Raw genomic sequence first — 7661 nt, forward strand, 5'->3', positions numbered from 1 at the left:
TATTTCTTTACACGGCAGTTCAAGAGTGGGGGTTGTAGCAGTTGCCAGTGGTGATGGAGGATTTCTCCCAGTTTGTGGATTTGCGAATCAGAGATGGAGCGTTGTAAATGTGCTTGTGAGAGGGAGGGAAACGGAGGGGCTCAAGGAACCAATGTGCTGCACGCAGCTACAATAAAACAAACTGTCCCTGCCTATCTAATCAAAGTGGGCCAGTTCTGAGCTGGATTCCGGTCATTCACGGGGCATGATCAGTCTCCGTTACTCTATCAAATGGTACACATGGATGTGCTGTTGGTACATAAGTAACATAATTAAATAATACTGTCTTTCTGTTTCCTCCTTGTCTTTAGAAAAAAAAACAACCCTTAAGAGCTAAAAGACAGGCAAATGAAATAAAATTAGCTCTTTAAAAAAAACACACATTTCAAATGTTAGATGTGTGACATGAACAAACCACACAAAAATGAACCCCGAAAATGAGTCATGTTCACCCACGGTGGGCACACGTGGCGAGGCAGAAAAGCTGACATGACTGCGAAACGGTTTGTGAGAGAGGCTCATGTTGGCGTAGCCTTTGTCTCAACACACGCTCACTCAAGATCGCCGGTGCACGTAAACTGACATCAGACAAGTGAACCACAGAATTCTTTGTTCCAATTCCAGCCGGGAGCTTCAGTGTCTGTGACGGGATGAGTACATATCAGGAGAACACGGTTTAAACACGGTTTTTTGCGGGGATGAGCTATGTTGGATCAAACAGAGACATTCTTGTGTTGCTGTTCACTCGTCAGAGCAGAAGCCACAGAAACCAGTCGAGCCAACACATACCTCTTTTTTCAAGGTACAGTGGGAACACTTATTGACAAAATGTACTCAGTATTAACATATTAATGACATGTCTCCCATGTAGGTTGATAGTATCTATAGATGATGTTGCTACAGAACCTCCAACTGTCACTGCACTGACAAGAACCACATCCTTTATCTCAATACACATGGTCGGCGAGGCCGCCAGTATCAGGTTGCGAGTGGCGGCCGATGACGGGGACTGACTGAAAATAATCAAAGTTCTTCCATAGAAGCCAACTTCATCCAGTCATTAAAAACAACATTTGTATCAGCAGTCACAGCAGCAGCCATTCCTGTGTATTTGCATGAATAAAAGGAGCAAATACATCAACCGCAAGGCCACGAGAGGGGAAGACTGCCTCTCGCCATGACGCGGCTGTTACGGTGTTTGTTACATACAATTTCATATTTGATACAGACAAGCAACAACAAACAATGAGAAACACAACTGCTACAACCACAAAACAGCACAACAAATGACAAATACTCACAACACCACCACAAAACAGTATGCAGTACTTAGGGGGGTGTGCAGTACAGTGCCAAATGATCATGAACTCACTGGGGTTGAGGGCTACAAGACATTCAATATGGAAAAAAAAGACATACAATGATGAGGGCTACACATCATTCTTTTTATTCCAATTTTATTCTTTATTTCTATTTCCAATTCAAGGATTGCAGCTCTATTGGTGTAGCGAGTGTATTCAATGGCTGTGATGACAAGGTCACATGGTGCCAGCTGCCACGTCTACAACCAGCAACATGAGGAAGAAAACATTAACGAGGCTGACCTCCTCAGCACGCCACAACATCATCTTACATTCCACATTCCAGCTGCTGAGCAACACCTGCGTCAAGCACAAACTTAATGCAGTTTAAAAAAAATAAGTAGTGCAGCTCAAGCATTTGCTGGTCTGCAGTGACCAGATGAGATCAAGCCCTGTATTTGAATTCAAACATATTCGCTGCCTTGAAAGCGGGTGTGTGGTAGTCGCTTCAGAAATGCTGTAACCTGTTGACTGGATTTTTCCTCGTTTCACTGAGACAATGGTCTCACCTCCATCAGAGAACCATGACAGAACAGTAACAAACGCACGGTTGACGAACTCACTTCAAAGGCTGTGTTAAAATCTGCTCAGCTGCTGATGCTGACACTTGAATTACGTGCTCCTTCAGTTACTGTAGCATGTGACGTTTTCCTAGAGTAGATTAGACAAAGACCCCCAGGTGATAATGCTGAGTTTTTTCCCGTGATAGCAAAAGAACAGCTCCAATGCAAGCGGCGTTCCAAGCCCAAGGCCCCCAAGGTCGCACAGACGCTGAGTCAACCGTGCGGTCCTCATGAACTGCAGCTGAAGTGTGGAGCAGGGCAACAACTGATCATCATTTGCATAATCAATTCATCTTCAGATTACCTTCTGGATCAGTGATTTCATGTGGCACGCGAGCGCCCTCAAGTGGTGCGCGGAGGAATCCTAGAATTTTTTTTTTTTTAAACGAAACACATCCAAAACATCAAAAAGGAGTAAATACTTTGGAATGGAAATGTGCTAACTTCTATGTCTCTCTTTTAACATCTTTGCTTCAGACAGCGATGTGCCACACTGCTCCTGCTCACGTTAGCAACAGTTGGACGGAGGAGGAGCCGAGGCCTCGGTGTGAAGTGACGTTCTCAGCAGTGAATCCATGAAACCAGACGACACATTTTAACCAAACAACTGGCCGAAAGACAAGCCGCTTGTTTTTTTTCTGAGAAAACACGACGGACTGAAGCAGTCCAGGGCCCCAATTCAAACGGGCTACTAACAGTTGCTAAAAGCAAGTTATCCAGCAGGCGGTAATTGTAGAGCAGAACAATGGTAATGAAGGGAATGATTGTTGTGGTGGTGTTCAGCGTGAAATAACCCTGGAAGTGGCATTCATGGAGCTGTAGCTCTCCAACAAGCCCAAACTCCTGCGTTGTCCTGAGGCTGAGCGCTCGCTTCTTCATTGCTGCTCATCTCCACAGAATTACCAGAGCCAACGCTCTCCTCAGGTTGATGGTAAGACGCATTCTGATGTGTGTGATTCTAAAACTTTCCGGCGCACGTTGCATAGCAACTGTGCGCGCGTTGGAGCAGTGCTCCATTGCCGGTGTCACCCTGCCTGAGCCAGAACCAACGCCAAGCACGGTACACATTGTGCCTTGTGTAGGAGCTGTTAGTGAGTGTGTACCGAGTGTGTACCAAGAGTGTACTGCATTTAAAGGTTATTCCAACGGAGGTACCCGTCTGCTGGGCTGCTGATGTCACACTTCTCCATCACTCTGGATGAGGGCACTGGCATCAAAGACTCCAGCCAGTTATTTATTTACATAAATTCATAAGATAATTTGGCGCGTTTCATCAGTTCCCAATACATCAACACATATCAGTAATTGACAACAAGTGGAGTTGTTCATGGCAACCTCAACTGGAGGAAACCTGCTGCAGCTGAACAGAGATGCTGCCATGATGTATTTACAACTTTGGGCATGATGGTGGTACTTGGAGTGTTTCAGTTTTTCTCTCAGGTGTCACTTGGTTAAAGAAGTTCAAGAACCACAGGTCTAGATTACCTGCTCGCTCTAAAAGTCACCAGAGAGTTCTGCTCATCAAAATTAGCATAAAGCAACAGGTTGCTTCTTGAGGATTTACCAGGCATCCATATTGGCTTGATAGCGCCTGTTCTAGTAAACTCTGAGAAGCGTGACGACATGACGAACGGGGTCAAGAATCAGCGGTCATACAGACAGCCAGCGTGGGTTTTTTTAGATGCAGGTGAAGCAAAGCGCAACAACAGAAATGCATTATAAGCTGCTCTGAAGTCAGAGTCACAATTAACACTGGACCAATCACGTCATCCCATTTCTTCGGCCACTCCATCAAGTTTCAAGAAAATCATCGGCCAAGTATTTTCTATGTAGCTGAAAGTTGTTTTCTCTAGTTTGTAGGGTACAGCGTGCATGGTGGAACATCACCGCAGCACCACAATATGGTATTTGATCACGTTTTGCCTCTTGATTCAGACCTTCCATGACGTGGATATTGCACTCAGCCCTATCGAGGTCCTGCAGACCGACCAACAGACGCGGATGAAAGCAATTACAAAAGAGAGGAAATGAGAAAAACTACGCTGAAACCACGGAGTGTTTGACTACTTTGCTGAAGAAATAATGAAGGGGTTCTTCAAACCTCAGCGGGGAAGGGTCTTCCTATCTGTTGATGATCGGTACCAACTAGAGGAGAAGCATTTTAACGAGTCTCCTGATGATTCAAGCTGCCAGCATCCAACCAACAGCTCCTCTGTAGCTGACACACGACAAACAAATCTCCCAGGAGCACAGCGGGACCGTGTCTTCACCGGGGTCTTCTTTGGTCCATTTTTAGTGCTAAGTTAACGCCTTCCCACAAGAACTGCACAGAGGCAGAAAACAGGCGAAAGCCCCCTGGGACCCCCTCTTCAACGTGGTTTCGCTGGTGCTGAATGCAGTCGCTGGCTTCTTGAAAAATCAACCCAGACCAAACATTTATCCCACCAGACTAAACAAGGCAGGTGAAAATGTCCCTTAAAACACGGCATAGAGAACGTCATGGAATTAGAGAGTTGCCGCCCTGCTCACACGTCACCTGCCGCCAGCCAGCGTGCCTTCAACCAGTCAGGTGTCATGGCAGGTTCCCATGCGCCCTCAACAGCTCTCTGGCTGCACTGATCTTATGACAGCAAAAACAAGCTATTACTGATTAGCAATGGCCTCCAGCACACTTGGACACGTTGAGTAAAGTACATTTGGCCACGATGCTACATGGCTGTTCCTCATCCCATCAGGCTGCATCCCGATTCAAACAAGAACTACTGTGTTCAGAGGAACCTACTCGACCTCAAAGAAGCCATTCTGGAGGACAGATGCTTTACTAAAACTTTTCGATTCATTCGTTGTTTTCAGAGAAAAACGCGGCAGTCACATGAGGATTGGCTGAATAAGCAGGAAGTCCTCGTGATCAGATTTGTCACGTGACTGGGAGATTCAATCTCTCTACCAATTCTGACTTAAAAACACAAAAAGGTCCAATGAAGCATCTCCCGTTTTGTTTCAGGTGAATTTACCAGGTTTTAAAATAAAACAACATCCTGAGCTCAAACTACTTTGTAACCGCAGGTCATCTCAAAAAGAACATGCCAATGCTTTGGGGGATAAATGTTGTCGTCAGCACCTCAGTTCTTCTGGCTAGGCTGCGTGATTTGGGTTGTTCCCTGGTTTACAGTTGATCTCAAGCTATGAGCCCACAAACTCACTACATTTTACAAATTCTGTAGGTAATTAAGACTGAGACAGTGACAGTAAAACCATTAACGCCTAAAAGAGGAAGTAAAACACACACAAATGTTGAGCTCAATGGGCCACAGCACCTCGTTTTACACCAAAAAAGCAGGAATCAAATCACTAATCTCCCCACAAGCAGCCGGACAAGTACTACATGGGTGCACCAATTGTTGGTATATTGGCATATTCCTATCAAACTAAATTTACTTAGAAGAAGGAAAAAAAAACCATTTAAATGTTGTTTTGAGTGAGGTTTGCAAATTTTGACTGAGTAATTTTATTTTGTCGTTAAAAAAAAAGCCTGCAGGGAACTTTTGACTCCTCAAAAAAAAAATGTTAAAGGAGCTGTTTTCATCACATCCATCCGTATATTTAGATATTTTTTAATATGTTCAAAGTTGACATTTGTTGCTCGCACATTGTTGATAAAGAAGCTCTCTATTTAGAAGGTTAAAGTAAATGCAGCCTATGTTGAGGTTTGTACTGGCGTCATTCATTCGCCTCCTTGACTTATTCGACATCGCCACAGGCCCTGAAAAAAAGACATGTCGGACGCCCGCCCGCCGAAGGACTGAAAGTCTCTCCCGGCGTGCACAGATTTAAAGGAAAGCAAAAGTCAGCAAAACATGCGAAAGTGACAGGATGAGCAATTCCACCAACCTGACGGCGGCACGGAGAGAAGGAGAGAAAAGGAGAACGCAGCTGCCGCTTCTCCGTTGGTCAGTTCGGAACACGGCGACAAACCCGAGCGCGACCCTTTAAACGCGTGGTTTTTGTTGCAAAGGGCGTGTTAGCGGCTCCCTTCGCCACCTAAGACGCGTCAACAGCTACGGTCACCTGAAGTGAAGCGGGTCTGGCTGACGAGCCCGGGTGACCGGCGCCTCCGCAGCCTGCCGCCGCGCTGCGACGCGCGGATGCCGGCCGGCGAACGCCAGCTAGCTTGATGCTAACGTCAATTACAGCCACGAAACAGTTTGCCACACTTACCGCGACAGCTGACACGCACCGTCACCCGTGGGAAAAATTGGACAATCATCATTCCCCCGGTGACCTGCGACTTGAACACATAATACGAGCAACAGACCGGTCCGCTACAAGGTTCAACCTACTTTTAGCCGGAGCTAGCAAGCTAACGTGCATCGTTAGGTAAGAATGTGGGTCACCGGTTCTCCTGACAGACTCTGTCACCAAACGAGATAAACGGGTCCGTTCGTTCTCCGCCGGGCTGCCTACATGCGACAGAAACATAGGGAGGAAGGAACCGACGGAGATGTCACACTTACCCCCTGACGGTACCCCCCGCCCCCCCCTTCCGTTCATCGGGATTTCCCTGCGTCCGTTGCTGTTGACGGCTGACCAGGCAGGACCCGCCGGGGCAGCCTGGCTGGGGTTGAGTTGGAGGCAAAAGGGCCCTGAGAGAAGGCACATGCCCGGTGAGTGGGAGGCGACCAGCATCCAGACTCACCGCTCCACAGGTGCCTTGGTGCGTTTTATTAGCTGTTGTTGAAGCTGCGACATCTCTCATTAAATTAAAAAAAAAAAATCAGCAGCAGTCATTGACAGCTTCTTTATTATTAAAAAATTATTAGTATTTATATATATAGTATTGTTTTAACTCACAAGTCAGGTCAGGCTTTATTTCTATTGCACATTTTAAACAAAAACCAAACACGTCCAAGTTTGACAAAAGTGCTTTACCGAGTAGAAAGTGAATAACAGACACTCAACGCAGTAGAACGTAGTAATAGTGATAGTAACTGCAGCATCAGTTCGGTTCACTGGTTGGAAACCCGCATTTGCTACGTCTTTGTTTTAAATAAAGCAGTATTTTTTCTCTCTCTGCCTTCTCTTGTCAATACCACGTTTGGTTACTTCAAGATTGAGAAATCATCTCCCGATAACTGAGCTCATTTACTCGTCATGACAAGGTGATAACCGGTTGCAAGAAAAGGAAGTTAACTGGTTAAAAATAAAAAAAAGGTTATCTCATTGTAACGTAACAACTGGCTCATTACCTCCAGATTACGCGTCAGAGAAAGTGATGGAATTTGCGGGGGCAAATGAAGACATGTTTGATTTTACTCACAGCTTTATTTCCTCCCTTTATTTATTTATTTTTTCTGTTTAACAAATCAAAAAGTGCAGCGAGGCCACCACGATCTGATCGATTTGAGCGAAGCCCCATCTTCGGAGAGGCTCTCTCGTCACCATGGCAACAGCAAAAGTAACCGAAGATGCAACACCATTTTGGGCCACAGCGAAAGAATCGGCGGGACAGTGGCACTGTGGGCTCATTATCACCTGTTAAACACCCTCTGTTAGCCCACTCGTTCTTCTCATGGGGAGACCTGCTCAGAGGCGGGTGTCCTCCCCTCCCGTAGCGTCCCACCCCAGGCTCACCCACTGGATGTGCTGTCTCTGTCTCTCCCTGTATGAACTCACACCACCCTGATCCTCCCCTGCACGC

The 7661-nt window shown here is 46.1% G+C and overlaps 1 protein-coding gene across 7 annotated transcripts in view; it reads right to left on the reverse strand.

Annotated features, from left to right (window-relative positions):
* clocka (clock circadian regulator a) overlaps window positions 1-6447 on the reverse strand; it is a 29742-nt gene extending 23295 nt beyond the window's left edge. Inside the window, exon 1 of one of the 7 annotated variants that reach the window (XM_086224658.1) lies at window positions 6182-6447. The gene's annotated coding sequence lies outside the window, so the exon portion shown is untranslated. Of the gene's footprint in view, window positions 1-5854; window positions 6150-6181 lie in introns of those variants that run through there. The other 6 variants (XM_086224656.1, XM_086224657.1, XM_086224654.1 and 3 more) reach the window with 6 other exon arrangements.
* Between the last annotated feature and the right edge of the window lie 1214 nt (window positions 6448-7661).

The sequence above is a fragment of the Aulostomus chinensis genome, chromosome 14 (assembly GCF_037954235.1).
Source record: "Aulostomus chinensis isolate RoL2024-O1b breed Wild chromosome 14, RoL_Achi_v1.0, whole genome shotgun sequence".
NCBI lineage: Eukaryota > Metazoa > Chordata > Actinopteri > Syngnathiformes > Aulostomidae > Aulostomus > Aulostomus chinensis.